The sequence below is a fragment of the Chrysochloris asiatica genome, unplaced genomic scaffold (genome assembly GCF_000296735.1).
Source record: "Chrysochloris asiatica unplaced genomic scaffold, ChrAsi1.0 scaffold00019, whole genome shotgun sequence".
In the NCBI taxonomy this organism is placed as follows: Eukaryota; Metazoa; Chordata; class Mammalia; order Afrosoricida; family Chrysochloridae; genus Chrysochloris; species Chrysochloris asiatica.
In genome coordinates this window covers 26,665,390-26,683,362 of record NW_006408537.1, presented here as the reverse complement: position 1 = coordinate 26,683,362, position 17,973 = coordinate 26,665,390, and the positions used below count along the sequence as shown (strand labels likewise).

Here is a 17,973-nt window from a genome sequence, read left to right as displayed (position 1 = left end):
TAGCGACCCTGTATAGTGTGTCCAAGGAGCAGCTGGTGAGTTTGAACTGCTGATCTTGTGGTTCAAACCGACCTTTCAGTCCAGTACTTTATCCCACAGCGCCACACCCCCTTAAAATATCAGTTTTCACTATGGAAAAGGAGTTAGTCCCATTCTCCTCTTTGTTTGATCTGACTGAAATATTAAGTCTTCCCATCATTCTTGACAGGGATCTCCTAAGAATTTATAGTCAGGCGTTTGCAAATTATGGTCTGGGAAACAATTATTGACGCTAATGCATGATTTTGTAAATAAAATTTTATTGGAACACAAGTCACGCCTACTTGTTTATGCATTATCTATGGTTGCTTTTATGTTACAATTGCAAAACTGAGTAGTTGTAACAGATGGTAACATGAAAAACCCCAACTATTTGCTATCTAACCTTTTGGAGAAAAAAGTTTTCTGACCTCATGCATTTTATTTCTTTCTATCTGTCTCAACGCAGAACTTTGGTGGAAGTTCAGAGCTACTTATGTACTATGGAGCTCCTATCTGATGGGCACTGTGCTGAGCCTATTTCACATGCATTATTCCACATACAAAACACACACACACACACACAAACCCATTGCCTTTTAGTTGATTCTGACTCATAGCAACCATATTATTGTTGTTAAGTACCATCGAGTTGGTTCTGACTCATACCCACGCAAAACAGGGTTTCCAGGAAGTGGCCGGTGAGTTTGAACTGCCAACCTTATGGTCAGTATTCTAGTGATTATCCTACAGTACCAATCCTATGGAAGTCAAAATACCATTATCTCCATTTTTACAGAGGTGGAAACTGAGAATTAGAAACATTTACTAACTCATTCAAGGTTGTATAGCAAAAGGAGGGTTTTCAAGCCCTGCATTTGGAAGCTAAGCCACAATACAACGTTGCTGAATGGGCATGCATAGATGAGTGTTGCAGTCACATTCTTGGCTTAATGAGGCTCTTGGAATACTGCTCTAACTTCTCAAATAGAGAAGGAACCAGTTCCATTCTCAATAGAAGGTGGAGGAATTTACTAGTGAAAAGAACATGGTATGTAATGTTAATGACTAGTTATGATGCCTTTGACTCATGCGTCTAGTGATTCAGAACACTTTGGATTGTACTTTAAATTGGCCCAAAAAGACAGGACATTATAAACTAGAAATCACCTCATTGATCCAACCCTACACTACCAATCAGAAAATCAAATTCAGGGATAACAAATTGGGAGGATGATGATATGACCAGTGACAGGCATTTCCCTTCTGGTGAATGATCACTATCTAAATATGTCCGTTAGTTCTAGGCTTACCAGAAAACATTAGGAAAAGCAAGCGGAGAATAATTTAATGATTTAGACATCTTCTTTCTCCACAATCATCCCAATAGTAGCTTCATGATATATGTTTATGTTCATGATAGATCTCTATCAGGAATCCTTTCCTGGTTCCTCCTACATAATATCTGGTGTGGCTTAATTATCTTTCATGTCACAACATTGCCCGTTGTCTTCTTTGAGATCACCTCACCTTTTTGTACCAGCTATTGTACCAGCATTCTGTCCTTTCTACAGGGATCCACCTGTGAAACACAAATCAAAGACCCGTGCAAATGAGTACCTCTGTTGCTTGGGCTGCCCAAGGGACTATTGATGGGCAAGTTCATTCATTCATTCATTCATTCATTCATATTGACAAACAATATGAAGGACTTCAAAAAGTTCAAGGAAAATTTCCATTATCTTTTCATTGCACTTCTCCATGAACTTTTTGAAGTCCATTTTATATAATAGTGCTAGCCTGAGCCATGGGTTCTTGTTGTTGCTAAGTGTCATCCAGTGGGTTTCGACTTGTACCTACCCTGTATAGGGTTTCTGAGGAGTGGCTGGTGGATTTGAACAGCTGACCTTGCATTTAGTAGTCTACTGTTTATCCTAGAGGACCACCTGAGCCATGGGTATAGAACAGTAAATAAGGCTAATTCTGTCTCATTTTGGTCCTCATAGTTTATATTCTATTAAAGCATACAGATTACTACACAAATGTAAATGAAAATTTAAATTCTTGTGTGATTATTACAAAAATATGGGAAAATACAAGGAAAGAAAATGATAAGTAGGACTGGCTATTAATTTCCAGAGTCCTGGGCAAAATGAAAATGCAGGGCCCATGATCAAAAATTCTTAAGATTTTCTAGATGGTAACAGCAGAGCATTGAACCAAGTTCACACCCATGAAACCAGTCCTGGAGTTAGGAAAGGCTTCCAGAAGAAAGTGCTGACCAAACTGTGACCTGAGAGTCCAGCAGGAGTTAGGGCAGTGAATGCAGAGAAAGAATATTCTAATCCACTGCACAGTGAGGATGAAGGCCAGATGCAAGAACAGAATAACTAGAATTTACTAATTAATCATTCCAGCCTCCAAAATCCTATACAGAGTCGTTATGAGTTGGAATTGGCTCAATGGCACACAACCAATTACAATCAATCTATTAATAAAGACTGGGAATACCTACTATCTAATTCATCATTCTGAAATACATGAGAAGTGTAGGGCAAGTTATTCCTGAAAATTTATTTTGCATAGAAATCATTTCAATTCAATTGAAAACTTGTATTCAGTATCCATGGTGAAAGGTACTACACTGAACAGTATAAGAAGTATTAGGTTAAATAAAGCAATCTGTACTTATAAGGAATTTGTAACCTAGTGATATCAGCAGGGTAAACAAGTTGGAACATAATGAAAGAAAGCGACAGATAAGCACTATGAAAAGCTATAGGTTCTGAAAGTGGGGAGAGAGTCTATTCAATTGGAGGAGTAGGCGCAAAAAGAGAAAGTCTTTTAATAATGGTGCTTGAGCTGATTTTTTTTTTTTTTTAAGTTTTTATTGTGAATTGAGTGAATGTTTATAAGGCAGATCATCAGTTTTACATTTAACAAATAATATACTTTGTTTCATTGCTATGATTATAATCCCCTCCATGTACCATCAGTATTTCTCTCTACTCATTTTAGCTTTTTTTTTTTTTTTTTCTTTTAAACACTCAGGCATATATAATAATTTACACCACCAAAGGGCACATTCTGCAAGTCTGCCTCCTGGCCCCCAGCTCTTAGTCCCTCTTTTTCCATGAATCTAGAGTCCTCAGCCTTTCCCTCTCTTCATGTCCCCATCTCTTCCTCCATCTCTGGTGTCACTGCTTCTTTGGATAAGGTCCCACATTCTGCTTTTCAGTTGATCTTTGAAGAGTAAGATTTCAACAAGAGAAGTGTCTGGGGAAAAATCCAGAAGGAGTGTACAATATGAGAAAGGCAGCAAACTGGAAAACAAATGAGGCAATACATCTGCTGTTTTCATGGAACATAAAGTTACGATGTCTGACTCCAGCACAGGGTGAGACAGGCAGCTGACTTGGTAGTCTGGGCCATATTGGGGAGAAATTTATATGGCAGAATCTGTATTTAGTTTCAAAAGAAAGTGGAGAATGTTCAACAAGGTATTAGTCTCATCAGAGATATCATCTGGGGAGAAGATTGGGAGTAGAGGTTGGGAAAGGGATGTGGCAGCTAAAAATTGAAAGATGACACTGAGGCTTTCATGCATGTAGTTACTGATGGGTCTCCTAAGGAGGAAATCAAAAGGACAAACTCATTTTGGGGAAAAGATGACAAAACTAATTTTAGACCTCCACATGTAAATGTAGATATAAATCTTGAGCACAGAATCTAGTTAGAGGTAAGGAAGAACTTTTTTCCTGGCACAAGTAAATGTATAGAACATGATGGCCTGCGGACAAGGCAAATCAAGCATATAAGGTTTAGGAAGAGTTTAGGTAAATAAAAAAAGGTTATTTCAGAGGTTATATATCTTGTAGGATGATCTCATGGAGAACAAACAATACATTTTTCTCTGTATTGCCTTTCCAGAGACAGACTCTCTGGGTAGAGAAACACCGACCTGCCACAGAATAACTCCTCTGAGGTCACAGCATTGAGACATGGGGTTCACCAGCAATGACATACTACAATTAAAAAAAAAAAATCTAATAGCAGCATTTCCACATATGTTTTGTCTTTTTTAGTCATGTGCATTTTTCTTTTATGCGTTTAAAACAATATTTTGAGTAATGCTTCACCAGATTGCTAATGGTGCATGGCATACAAAAGGTTAAGATGTCTGTGGTGCGGAATCAGGAAGGCAGGACTGGGAGTGGGAACCTGGCCAATTCTGGTACAGGTTACTGACTTACACTACTAAGTTTTCTGATCAGTTTGAAAAACACGGCTATTTTTTCTTTCATACATGAGTCCTGAGACAGCACAGGCTGCATATTTTTTTTTAAAAAATTATTCTGTAAGGACTCTTGGCCTTTTCCTGAAGCAATCATTTATATTTTGTTTCCAAGGAAATTCACTTTAATGCTGATCTTTTTTCCAAAACTCCTTTCTTTGGAAGACACTGATCATTGTAAAAGGAGAAGCAAGGCATTTATGAAAATATATATATAATCAATTCAATAGTCTCTAAATTTAATTAAAGAAACTACCACCAATTTTCCTTCTGGATGAATTAAGAATAATTTTGTTACATTTAATTGGATACAAAGTTTTACTTGGACATGTCACAGTGGTCGTGGAACAGATGATGTTCAGCTTCCTAAGTTCATGTTTCAATCAGTAGGGAGAAGAGTCCATGCTGACGACATCATCCTTTCAAAATGCATTAAAAAGCCATTTCATGGATTCATTTAGCAAACAGGAGAATGATGTGAAAATAAAGCATTTAGAAAAGCTCTGCTGTTGTTTCATCAAATGAACCATGGCACATTACACCATGGTCATTCACACAAACACACAGCCCCTCAGACACTCACAAACAATTATGAATAACCCAAGCTTGATAAACACAAAGAAAGAAGAAAGGAAGCTGATGTTTGAAGAAGGCATCTCTCTGAGGCAAATTAGTAGCATGAGCTCTGGTACTGATTGGAGCAGGCACACATTTCCTCCTTGAAGCTGAGCTCTGAAAACATTTTGGTGGTCTATAGGCTTTCCAATGATGCAACTTTCCATATAAGTCAACTATGCTCATTAAAAAAGCACTTGGGTGAGGGAGGTCATAAATGGAATGAAGGGGTTAAAAGAAAGTATGTTAATAGTAAGTGAATATTTTCTCTTTGGAAAACAATTCTTGAGGCATAACCCCCAAAGGAAATTCAACTGTGCCTCTGACTTTTCATAAAATTTTTTAGTGTTGCTTTGATAAAATACGTACTTCAGCACATTGATGGAAGACCTTGTGAGTGAATCATGAATTATGATGACTGAAGTACTCATGCTAGCATCCATGACCACAGATGACCTGCTGGTCAATATGGTATTGCCTGGAAGATACACAGCCCAATGATATAAAAATCCCATCATCAGAGAGACTGGTTGGGCCCACTTTTCTTTCAGCATCCTAAATTTATCCTTCTTTCTAAATGGTGTACTATTAAAAATGTCCTTTCTGCAAAATTCTTCTAATGAAGGAAGTGGATTTTGTACATAAAATACACCCACAGTGAGTCCAATTTTCATTGCAAAGCAATACAAATTCTATGGTACATTTTTAGCAGCTTTAAAGGTGATTTGGAATATTTGATTAAAAAACACTACAAGATTCTACTTTTCAAGTGCAACGACCCTTAAATGTTAATAAGGATTCCAATCAATAAGCACGATTACTGTAACCTCTATGATGTTGTGAGAACAGGACTATCTGCTAACGGTTTTAAAAATGAAACGTTGCATCTTCCATATGTGTGGTGTGAAGAGGCAATTAGAGAGGATAGGAAGGAAATAGCACTTTCTGCTTGCAAAGTGTTTTGTGAGAGGAGTATGGAGGCCAGAGAACCCATAGTTTATGAATCTTCCCTTGGGGCAGTCATTGGACTGTCTAGTACATAGATCTCCCTGCATGCTTACCCTGATTCTCATCCCAGAATTAGGGAATCCTTGTGGCTAGAAGGATTCTTGAATGAGTCTACATCTCAAAGTGGGAACTGTTTTTAAAATATCATTGATAGATTTTTGTACAGTTTCTCCTGAAATCATTCCAGTATCCAGAATCCTCACTATTTTAAGGGAACACAGCCCTGTTATAGACATCTCTGCTATGTGGTGGTTTAAGGTAAGCTCTTGACTGCTAATCTCAAAGTTGGCAGTTCAAATCCACCAGTTGCTCCTCTGAAACCCTATACAGGGTCATTAGGAGTCAGAACCAACTTGACAGTGGTTAATAGCAGCAATGACTGTTGGAAAACTATTTTCTCTTTAGAGTCACCTTCTTATCCAGGACCTTTACTAGTTCAGGTTCCAGAGCACCACAAAGGACATGCATTTCCTCTTCCTTACAATAGTTCTTCAGATACTGGTTTGATCATGACTTTCCAGCAAATCTTCATATAGAGATTTATTATTTTTATTACTATTCCAGCAAATCTTCATATAGAGTTTTATTATTTTTATTACTATTATAAAAAAAAGGACTTCCCTGCTTTTACTTAACACACTTCTATGTCTATATACCTATCGTATCTGCTTCAGGTTATGATTTTTAAAAGGATTGTAACCCCTTTTTTGTGTCAACTTTATTGGGCCATAATCCATTCTATGATGGGGTCTGGTATGAACAACCAATCAATTGAAAGGAAGTTTCCTTGGGGGTGTGGCTTGCTTCTGATACATTAGACACTTAGGCAAAGCTTACTTGCTCTCTCCTGGTTCTGGATCTTGCATCTGGCGTGTCCTCAGACCTCTGTTTCTTGGACTTAGGCTAGTTACCTGCTGTATTACCTGGTGGTCCTGGAAGTCTTCAGAAGCCTGTATTCTTACCTGCAACACCTGCCTCTTGCCTACCTGCCTGCCTGAGTGCCTGCAGATCTTGGTTCATCTGACTTGAGACTCTCCCACCTCTACAACTATGTGAGCCATTTCCTTGATAAACCCTTCTCTTTATATATATACATATAAGTTTCACAGGTTTTGCTTCTCTAGAGAACTCAGCCTAAGATATCCTTTGAGAAGAGACCTGGGAATGGGCAGGCCTAGATTCTTAATTGATGCCCAATACCCATGGCTATTTATTTATTTCAAGTCTGAGTTTCCTGAAGATACTCATTTGGTCTAGACTGAATTGAATGTATCATCGTCAATCAAAGTTAATTGAAGATCTCCACTTTCTATAGCTTTCAGAAAAGAATATGTTTCATCCTAGAAGATGGGACTAGAAGTTTATGGCTAAATAGAATTGCTGGCAATAGCTTTGCTAAATAGAGCAGAGATAGAACACTGTTCTTTAAAGGGCCTGAAGCCTGCATTTAGAATCAGTCACAGTCAAGTTCTTCCTCTCCAAGAACTGTTGCTCTGTCCTTACCAGGAAAAGTACCTAAGGCTGAAAACCAGAGTGCATTGTTCAGAAAACACTCACTGCTGTCGAGTTGATTTTGACTGATCGATTCTTTTACATTGTTACAATTTTCTTGGAGCAAACAGTGCCATTTGAAATTATTTTATTCGGTTGCTTATTTTTATCCCCTCTGCTATAATGTAAGCATCATGAGGGCAGGAATCTTGTCCACTTATTCATCATTTTATCATTGTATCCCGAATAGGGACTAGTTCAAAAACCAACCCCTGTGGTCGAGTAGATTCCAACTCACAGCAACCCTCCAATACACAGTAGAACTACTCCACTGAGTTTCTGAGGCTGCAAATCTTCAGAAGCATACTGCATCATCTTTCTCTCATGGAGTGGCTAGTGGGTTCAAACCAGCACCCAATGGTTAGCGGCTCAACGCTTAACACACTGCACCACCAGGGCTCTGATGGGGTTGATACAGGTACTAATACATTCATTCACTCATTTTATTTTACTTCGATCCAAAATCAACACCCACAGAAGGAGCCATTTAAGAAATCAAATCACCTATTGCATTAGGCAAATCTGCTGCAAAATACCTCTTTAAAGTGCTAAAGAGTAAAGATGTTACTTTGAGGACAAACGTGTGCCTGACCCAAGCCATGGTATTTTCAGTCACCTCATATGCATGTGAAAACTGGACTATGAATAAGGAAGAACTAAGAAGAATTGATACATTTGAATTATGTTGTTGATGAAGAATACTGAATATACTATGGCCTTCCAGAAGAAAGAACAGATATGTTTTGGAAGAACTACAGCCAGATTGCTCCTTGGAAGTGACTAGGGAGAGACTTCATCTTTCATACTTTGGTCATGGTGTCAGGAAGGTACAGTCCTTCTTTGAATTCCTTTGAATCCCTGGAAAAGAATATCATGCTTGATAAAGAAGAAGGTCAGAGAAAAAGAGGAAGACCCTCAGTACGATGCACTGACACAGGGGCAACAACAGTGGGTTCAAACATAACACTTGTAAGGATGGTGAGCACTGTACAGTGTTCCGTTCTGTTATACACAGTGTTGCTATGACTCAGACCCACTCAACAACACCTAACAACAACTATGTGGCAGCCACTGTTGTAGGTACAGGAGGCACAGTAGTGGATAAATGGAGAGATGAATCATATACAATATAAACAAATAAATAGGCACTTTGTTAGGAAGTGAAAACTGAAAGAGAAAAACACACAGAAGGAGAATATGGTGCAGGATGAAAGCAGTGGCATTTCTTTTATTTCTTTTTTATGAAAGATTTTCTTTATTAATGATCGCGACCTATTTGAACTCAAATACTTAGAAGAAAACAAGTTAAGATTGCATTATTCTGCAACTCATTACCAGAAACATATTGCAAAGCAAAACAGCTTGGAAAAGAAGAAAGGAGAGTAAAGGGGGTGGGGAGGAAGATAAAGAAAAGCAATTAAGTTGATCAAGTGGAATTAATCTTTTTTTAAAAAATTCTTGGCACATATGAAGTCCTTGAAAGCACAGCTCGATTCTGCAGACTATTTTCCAAACGTGTACAAAATGGAACCCTAACGGAGACTCCCTAAGAACCGGAAGAGGTGCAACATTAAAAGCTATGATTATCCAGTAGCAAGGGTTTCAGCCTTCAGTTGCCAGTCGCTTCTTCCTGTGCCCAAGGGTTAGCGGGATGAAAACGTCTTCCCGGTGATTGTTTTCATTTCTTTTTTCTCGGCATCTGGACGTGCACGGTTCAGCACTTGAGGAAGTCTGAAGTTTTCGCCCGCATCTGTGTGTGAATATAGGCCTTCGAGCACTTGATGTGGACGTGCAGTTAGTCCCGAAATGTGTGGATCAGGTTGATGGTGTTGTCTCTGGCACTGGGGTTGGTGTGGCAAGGGAACAGCAGTAAGGTGATATAGCAATGTTGTCGCCCACAGAGGCATCGATGTCTTTCAGCTCCACAGGGGGCTTCTTGTGGCTAACAAGGACCTGTGGGGATGTGGGGCTGGCTCTATGTCCTTCTTTGAATTCCTGCATAAACACCTTTCTAATCACATCATCATCGTCATCTTAAACACTGTGCTGAAGACTACTGTGACTTTGTCCTTTTTAGACTCAACATCCATGGTCTCATCATCCCTATAATGGATAACTGCCCTGTTCTCTCCTTCCTTGCCCTCTTCTTGGAATTGGAAGTATTTTTCAAAGACAGAGGCAAAACAATTTTGTTTCAACATGCCAGCCTGATGGACAATGGACTCCTTGAAGGCAAGCAGGTTTTCCAGGTCATATAGCAAAGAGACATGTATCCTGATTCTGGATTTACCAAGAAACTTCCGCACATTCTCTCAACAGCACCATGTGCCTGCAGTTCCTTGTAGAATTTCAAAGAGATAGTGAACATCACTTTTGTTATGTCTCCATTAGGATTTGAAATATGATAGAGGACCCCACCAAAATCTACAAATGTTACTTCTACAGCTTCTGATTTGTTTCCGGCAGCAGCGTTCTGGAACTTGAGCGCAAGCGTCTCCTGGATGACGCAGTTGTTCACCTCCAGAAGGATCGTGGCGGCGGCTGCCCGGGGCAGGGGAAGAAGAAATGAGGGCTGGTGAGGGTGGGTAAGGAACGGAAGGACAGAGGGAGCGGCCCTGCTGCCCCCTGACGAGGGGGCCTGGGTGGGGTAGTAGGTGAGGGGCAAGGGGTGAGGGATGGGGAAAGGGGAAGACCCTTGCGTTGGCCCGCGTATGCACTCACTGAGGAGACATCCACCACCCCCAGTTGACATTTTTGACACAGTCGTCAAAGTCTTACTGAACAGAGGACATCACATTGCAAAAGTGAAATCCCATGTTTCATCAAACCAAAGCCAAGGCACATTTGGAATTCAGCCTGCTTAAGCTTTCCAGATCTTTCTACCAGAAGGACTGTTTTTATGGTGCCAATCTTTGTTTGGGAAGTTGTGGGCTCTCTTTCTTGTTTGTTGTTGTTATTAAGTGCCATTGAGTCGATTCCGACCCATAGGGACCCCGTTTGTATAGGGTTTCCAAGGAACAGCTGGTAAGCTTGAACCACCAATCTTGCAGTTGAAACGCATTAGCACACAGCGCCACACCAGAACTTTCTTGCAGTGCCTCCAAATTTCCGTGTCTGGGTTTTAAGATCTCACATCAGAGCATTAATTCCTCCATTCCTCCAGAGGAGACCTTCTGGGCACATCAGTCTCCTGTACACTATCATGCTATGATATAATACTGTGATATAAAGAACAGAACTCCATCCTTTTGTGAGCTGCTTCCTCTACCCCATTGCCTCAGTCAGCAAGTCTCATGTACAGCAGATCCCCAAGCTCATGCTCTTTCCTTACTTCATTGCCTCCCTTCCCACACAGATCTCATTACATCTCTCCTAGAGGTGCTTCAAGGATTAAATGAGATAATGACAAACTGATCATTTATGTTTTAACATAATAAAGAATACCAGATTGAGTTAAAAATGCCAGTTGAGTGTCACACTGACACATGACTGCTACATACTTTCTACATGTTTTCATTAACACCTGAATAAATTTCTACAAATAATTGAATCGATTAATCATCTAAATTTTCTGCATGTAAAGCTAGGTGTTTGAAACCATGAAGCAATGTCTGAGGCACTCAAGTAACTGGACTGTGTTACTAAACTTCCTTGAAAAATGATGACCTAAGTACATTCAGCTCTGGTAGCATTGTGGTTACGAATCTGGCTGCTAACCTCAAGGTCAGCAGTTCAGAACTACCAGCTGTTCCACAGGAGAAAGATAAGGCTTTTTGCTCCTGTAAAGGAGCTCTGGTAGCGTAGTGGTTACGAACCTTAAAGTCAGCGGTTTGAAACTACCAGCCGCTCTGCGGGAGAAAGATGAGGCTTTCTACTCCGGTAAAGATTTACACCCTCGGAAACCCTGTACAGGTTCGCTATGGGTCAGAAACGACTCGATGGCACTTAACAACAATAACAAAGATCTGCAGCCTCGGAAACTCTGCGTAGGGTCACTGTGAGTCGGAACCGACTCTATGGTACTTAGCAACAACAACAACAAAAAATTACATTCAAGTTCCAAAGGCTCACTTGTCACAGTATCTTCTCAGCATACATCAGCTTTGGTGAGCTGGACTTCAGCGTTACTTGTTACTTCCCCTGTTATTCTAATTTCTAGGAAATAACTTGAAGCTGGCCTAATTATCTGTACAGTAGCATAGTGGAGCTGCCTGACTAGAGTCATATGTGGAAATGAACCTTGCTTTATCTAACCAGTCAGTGATTTCAATTCCCTATTGAAGTGAGCACTAATGACTCTGCTGACCAAGGATACCATGCTAACAAACAGGCCATCTACCTGTCCACAACTAAGCAAGGAACTGCCTCTAGGAATGCACTAATTACAGACATGAATGAAGTATATGTTACCCATAAGGGTGAGGGGTAGAAAACATTTGTAAGATGTGTGTGAGTGCTCCTTTTAAAGTCATCTTTTCAAGGACCGTTTCAATGCTGACACCATGGAAAATAATCCAGTCTAATATGTTTTGATAATATGAACCCATGTGGATTAAATTTTCCATGCTTTGTTTCAAAGGGTTTGTTTGTGCAAGAAAATGAGCTATGTCAAAGGTTGAATACGTATGTTTAAAGATGTTTGACAATAGTTGTCTTGCCTGAATCATTTTTCCATTTAAAAAGTTGGTAAACTTATCAGGCAAATAATGACTTAATTGTTGCCATTTTCTATGAATATATGTGTATTATCTGAAAATAAAAATTGGAAACTCTGAAGGACATTTATACAAGTATTATTATTGAGAACAGAAGTAAAAGTGAATAAAAATAGACACCACCCCACCACAAAACAAAAATAGAAGCTATTTTAAGTATTGTATATGATAATAAAAAATCAATTGTGATTGTCATTCCTTTCAACTGATTAAATCCAGATGATCTATTTTCTTTAAAAATACATTTTCCATGAAAGGCAGTCACATTTCATGGGAAATCTCAATACAGCTTTTTATTACACATGAACAAGAGAGCACATCACTTCTGAAGCAATAAGAGTGTGTTAAAGCCTTCACAGAATAAAAACTTGCAACTCAATTGAGTGGGGTTAAGATATGTGAGCTATGGAGCAGAGAATTGCTACTGATTTTCTCGACCCTATTTGGCCTATAGAAATAAAGTAGTAAAATAACGAAAACAGTAGAGAACAAAATCTTCTTGAGTAGTTAAAATACTCTTGGCAATAGACTTTATGATGTGGGACAAAATTAGGGCAAAATAAACCCAGCTGACAGATGTCTCCAGAGAGAAATAACCATAAACTCTGAAACTACTACACTTGTTAGTACCTGCCCAAGAAATATAGAAGATACACGTTTCTCCTGGGATCCGCCTACATTAGCACTTGGTATTTTTGTTGCCTAGAGTTGAAAGGAAGCTGAAAGTCAGGGCACCATTATGTGGAGTCACTAAAGTATTTTGAAAACCAGAAAAATTGGAACCATTGGGTAGACAGTAGAAAACATGGATTGCTACCTTCAAAAACGAAATTCACAGTCAGCCTTTAAAACTGTAGATCCTCCTCTGTGCCCAATAAATAAAAGGATGTGGTTTCTCCTCTTGCTGCTACATAACCCATTGCCTTACAGTTCATTCTGACTCATAGAAACCCTATATTGCAGAGTGGAGCTGCCCCACAGAGTTTCCTAAGTTGTAAATATTCACAGAAGCAGATTGCCACATCTTTCTCCCATGGAGTGGTTGGTGGGTTTGAACTGCCAAACTTCTGGTTAGCAGTAGAGTGCTTAACTACTGTGCCCATCAGGGTTTCTTGTTGCTATAGAGATAGATATTAAGGATTTTTTTTTCTACCAAAATATTGAAGTTGCTAATTACATGCCGATATAAACACCACGGGGGTGGGGGGAGTGCAGGGGAAGAAAAGATAAAAGCTGAATGATACGATGTCATATATTTCATTAAAAATTCCAGAGACATTTACTTATATTTGACTGCTATTGTTTCAGATGTGTGATTAAAATGAAAACATATTCTGTGGTGATTGGAGATGTAAAAGAAGAAAGTGGTGTTAGTCTGAATGTTTTAGCCCAAGTCCTCAGTTTGCATGGGCATTCTTTTCTTGTATCTTTAAGTGAAAACATACCTCCGTTTTCTCATCATTAAAAAGAGAGATGCAGTAAAGAATGCTAATGTCCCTCATCAGTTAAAAATTCAGTTGTTTATGCATACTCTGATGTCTCTGTTACATCAGAGAGCTGAGGCAGGAAGGCCATTCTGATGAAAAGCCAGAAATGGCTTCAGATTTCTGGACATTCAAAATACATGATCCTAGCAGGGGCCCAGAAGTATCCACTGCACAATCCTGGCAAAAACATGCATTCATTTCTACTTCTTGCATATGCGATTCTAGATTATGTTGTTTCCCACTAGTTATTGCCATCTGTAGGAGAGGATGGAAAAGGGGAATGGTTTAGAGTGATTGGCTGTGTACTGTCAAGTCAGTTCTGACTCATAATGACCCTGTATAGAGTTTCTGAGGCTACAAATCTTCATGGGAACAGAAAGCCTGATCTTTCTCCTATGGAGCTGCTGGCAGATTTGAGTTGATTACCTTGTGATTAGCAGCCCAATGTATAACCTGCTATAGCACCAAGGTGCCTAGATTTGGGGTTGTTAAGTGCCTTCTAGTTGATTCCGACTCATAGAGACCCTGTATAGGGTTTCCAAGGAGTGACTAGTGGGTTTGAATCTTCAACTTTGCAGCTAGCAACCCAGTACTTATCCTACAGCGCCACACTGGGATTCCAGAGATTTCGAATATGAGTAGGCAAACTTTATGTAAAGGATTAGATCATGTTTAGACTTTGAAATCCATATGGTCTCTGTTACAACTGTTCAATTCTACCACTACAGTGCAAAATGCCCATAGACAATACTATATGAATGGGTGAAGCTTTGTTCCAGTAAGAGGGGGCTTAGTTTTGTCCATAGGTCAGAGTTTGGCAGCCTTTGGACTGGTGTATTATGAGGTGCAACAGTGTGATTTCCAAAAGAAGGCCTGGTCGTGCAATGGTCAGGTGTTTGGCTACGAACTGAAAGCTTAATGGTTTGAACCCACTCAGGGGCTTTGCAGGACAAAGATCTGAGAGTCTATTTCCATAAAAATTACAACGTAGAAAATCCTATGTGGCAGGTTTACTCTGTCACATGGGGTTGCTATGAGTTGAACAGTGATCCAACAGCACTTAGCAACAATGTGATTCCCAGTTTCAATGAGCAAGATGATAATTCACCATCTCTCTGTCACTTTGTCATACTATGATGGCTTGCATGTTGCTGTAGTTCTGGAAGCTATGCTACTGGTATTCAAATACTAGTTGGGTCACCTTAATGGGAGGTTTCAGAAGAACTTCCAGACTAAAACAGACTAGGTAAAAATACCTGACAATCTACTTCTAAAAATTAGCCATTGAAGCCTATGGATCACAATAGAATATTATTTGATTCACTTAGGATACAACATCAGGAAGGATCAATCACCAGTGGAAGATATCACGCTTGGTGAACTATAGCGTTAGCAAGGGTGAGGGAGGTTCTCTGTGAGATGAATTGGCATAGTAGCCATAATGATGAACTTGAACTTGCTGAAGACTATGAGGATGAGATGGGACTGAGCAGCATTTTGTTCTGTTATAGGTAAGGTCATTATGAGTTGAGTCGACTATGGCAGAACTAAATCTACCTATTGGACTACTTACAAAAGTAATTCAAAAAGTATTGCTATTAGGATTTCAGCTCATTCATATAAAATCTGTCTAAACATGTCTCTGTTATCAGTGGATGACTGTGGATAAGTTCTCTCATTAGTATATTTATCTTAGTCTCATTAGGGGGTCTTCCCAAAAAAAGGATACTTTTTGTGCTATGGAAAAAAAAAACAAAAAAACCAATTCTGAAGTTATAGCTAGTATAAAATTTTCTAACAAAACTTAAGGGGACAAATTTCCAAATCATTGAAGCCTTATAACAAATGTATAGGAATGTTGCCCCATGTAAAACAACAATTTTTCAGATGGATCACACATTTTATGAAAAGTAAGGTAGTCCTCAAATATGACACAAGTAAAGGAAGACTGTGAACCTTGACAAATGAAGAAACTGTGACTTAAGTCCAGAAATTGGTGGAAGAAGACTCTAGAATTACCACTGATGATAGAATAGCTACTGAAGTTGAGATTCCACATGATTTGTCATTGGCAGTTCTGAGCAAACATCTTGGTCTTAGCAAATTTTGGTTCAAAAATGAGCAAGCTTTTTGCATGAAGATCAGTTAGCTTTCCATCAGTTTTTAAAGCAAGATCAAAACTAATGAAAAGCAAGATCAAAACTAATGAAGGCAACTTATGGAACTAATTGCAATCAGAAACAAGTCTTGGATTTACAATATGATCCAGAAAGCAAGATCCAAACAAGTCAGTGTCTTCTGAGGGGATTTGCTGGGCCAGTTAAACTGAAGGCAGAGAGGTTAGCTCAGGAGTTTCTGGCTACTGTTTTCTGAGATTCTCAAGTGTCTTGTTAGATTTTCTTGAAGGTCACAAGAAGATCACGGGGGCTTATTAGGAAGTAATTTTTTTAAAATTGAAAACTATATTGGTGAGAAGAAGGTCAGGAGAGTTGTACCAAGGAATATATTTCCATCAGAACAATGAACCTGTTCAATCTTCAAAGGCAACAAGGGCATTTGTAGGAGAATTTAACCAGAAAACCCTACCCTATACACCCCACAGACCTTGCTTCTTCAAATGTCTTTTTATTCCCAAACTCAAAGAACATTTGAAAAGAACACGATTGGAGTTTCTCAAGGATGCCAAGGCTGTTGTTTTGACGTGGTATATATTCAAGAGTGCAGAATTTCTTCAGGGAAATGTTGGAGGATGGAAACAATGCCTTCAGAAGTGTACAGACCTAAATTGGCACAGCACAGTCCACAAAGATAATGTTCTACATCCTACTTTTGTGAGTAGTGACTGGGATAAAACTCATGAGTGTTCGTCCAAGGCACAGCTGTTGGTCTCTCTCTGTCTGGAGGAGAGAAGAGTGAAGAAAATTGAAGAGGCACGGGAAAAATTAATGCAATGAATGAATGAACCATGGGAATATCAGTCTCCATGATGCTGAGACCAGAATTAGGTGATGGCCAGCTACCATTACCAGCTTCTTTGTCACCTGTTGAATCCATACAGACTCACATAGTGACTTTATGCACAACAAGAGGAAACATTGCCTGGTTCTGCACTAACCTCACAATCGCTGCTACACTTGAACCCACTTCTGCAGCCACGGTGCCAATCTATCTTGTCAGGGGTCTTCCTCTTTCTCACTGATATTTCTCATCAAAGGACCAAGCATAATATCCTTCTCCAGGGTCAGGTCCCTCTTGATAATATGTTTGAAGTATGAGAAACGAAGTCTGGTCATCCTGGCTTCTAAGGAGCATTCTGGCTGTACTTCTTCCAGCACAGACTGGATTGTACTTTTGGAAGCCCATGGCACTTTTAATATTCTCCTCCAATATCATAACTCAAATGCATCAATTCTTCTATGGTCTTCCTTGCTTATTGTTCAAATTTCACATGCATACAGAGCTACCATGACTTGGGTCAGGCGCATCTTAGTCCTCAAACTGACATCTTTTTTCTTGAACTGTTTAAAGAGGTCTTGTGCAGCAGATTTGCCTAATGGAATACTTCATTTGATTTCTTTGACTGCTGCTTCCATGATTGTTGAAGGTTTTCCTGAGCAAAATGAAGTCTTTGACAACTTCAATCTTTTCTCCATTTATATGGGTGATATTGATTGGTCCAGTAGTGAGGATTTATTTGTTTTCTTTGCATTGAAGTACAACCCATACCAAAAGCTGTTATCTGTGATCTTCATCAGTAAGTATTTTAAGTCCTCTTCATTTTCAGCAAGCAAGGTTGTATCATCTGAATATCACGTTGTTAATAAGTCTTCCTCCAATTCTGATGCCATGTTTTTCTTCATATAATTCAGCTTCTTGGATTACTTGCTCATCATACAGACTGAATAAGTATGGTGAGAGAATACCATCCTAGTACAAATCTTTCATTATTTTAAACCATTCAATATTCCCTTGTTCTATTGGAACAATTGCCTCTTGGTGTATGTACAAGTTCCTCATGAGCACAATTAAGTATTCTATAATATTCATTCTCCGCAATGTTGGCCATAGCTTGTCATGATCCACATAATTACAAGCTTTTGTATAGTCAATAAAGTACAGGTAAACCTTTATCTGGTATTCTCTGCTTTTAGTCAAGACCCATCTGACATCAGCAATGATATCCCTCATTCCACATCCTCTTCAGAATCAGGCTTGAATCTTTGGCAGTCCCCTGTCAATGTACTTTACCAAGATTTTACTTTCATGTGATAGTAATGATATAGTC

General features: G+C 39.2%; 1 protein-coding gene and 1 pseudogene across 5 annotated transcripts in view; both read right to left on the bottom strand.

The window, feature by feature from the left end:
- The window catches only part of KCNQ5 (potassium voltage-gated channel, KQT-like subfamily, member 5), a 771,186-nt gene that overhangs the window by 277,257 nt on the left and 475,956 nt on the right, over nt 1–17,973 (bottom strand). The gene's annotated exons all lie outside the window — the stretch shown is intronic.
- On the bottom strand, nt 9,130–10,010 carry LOC102833729 (annotated as a pseudogene).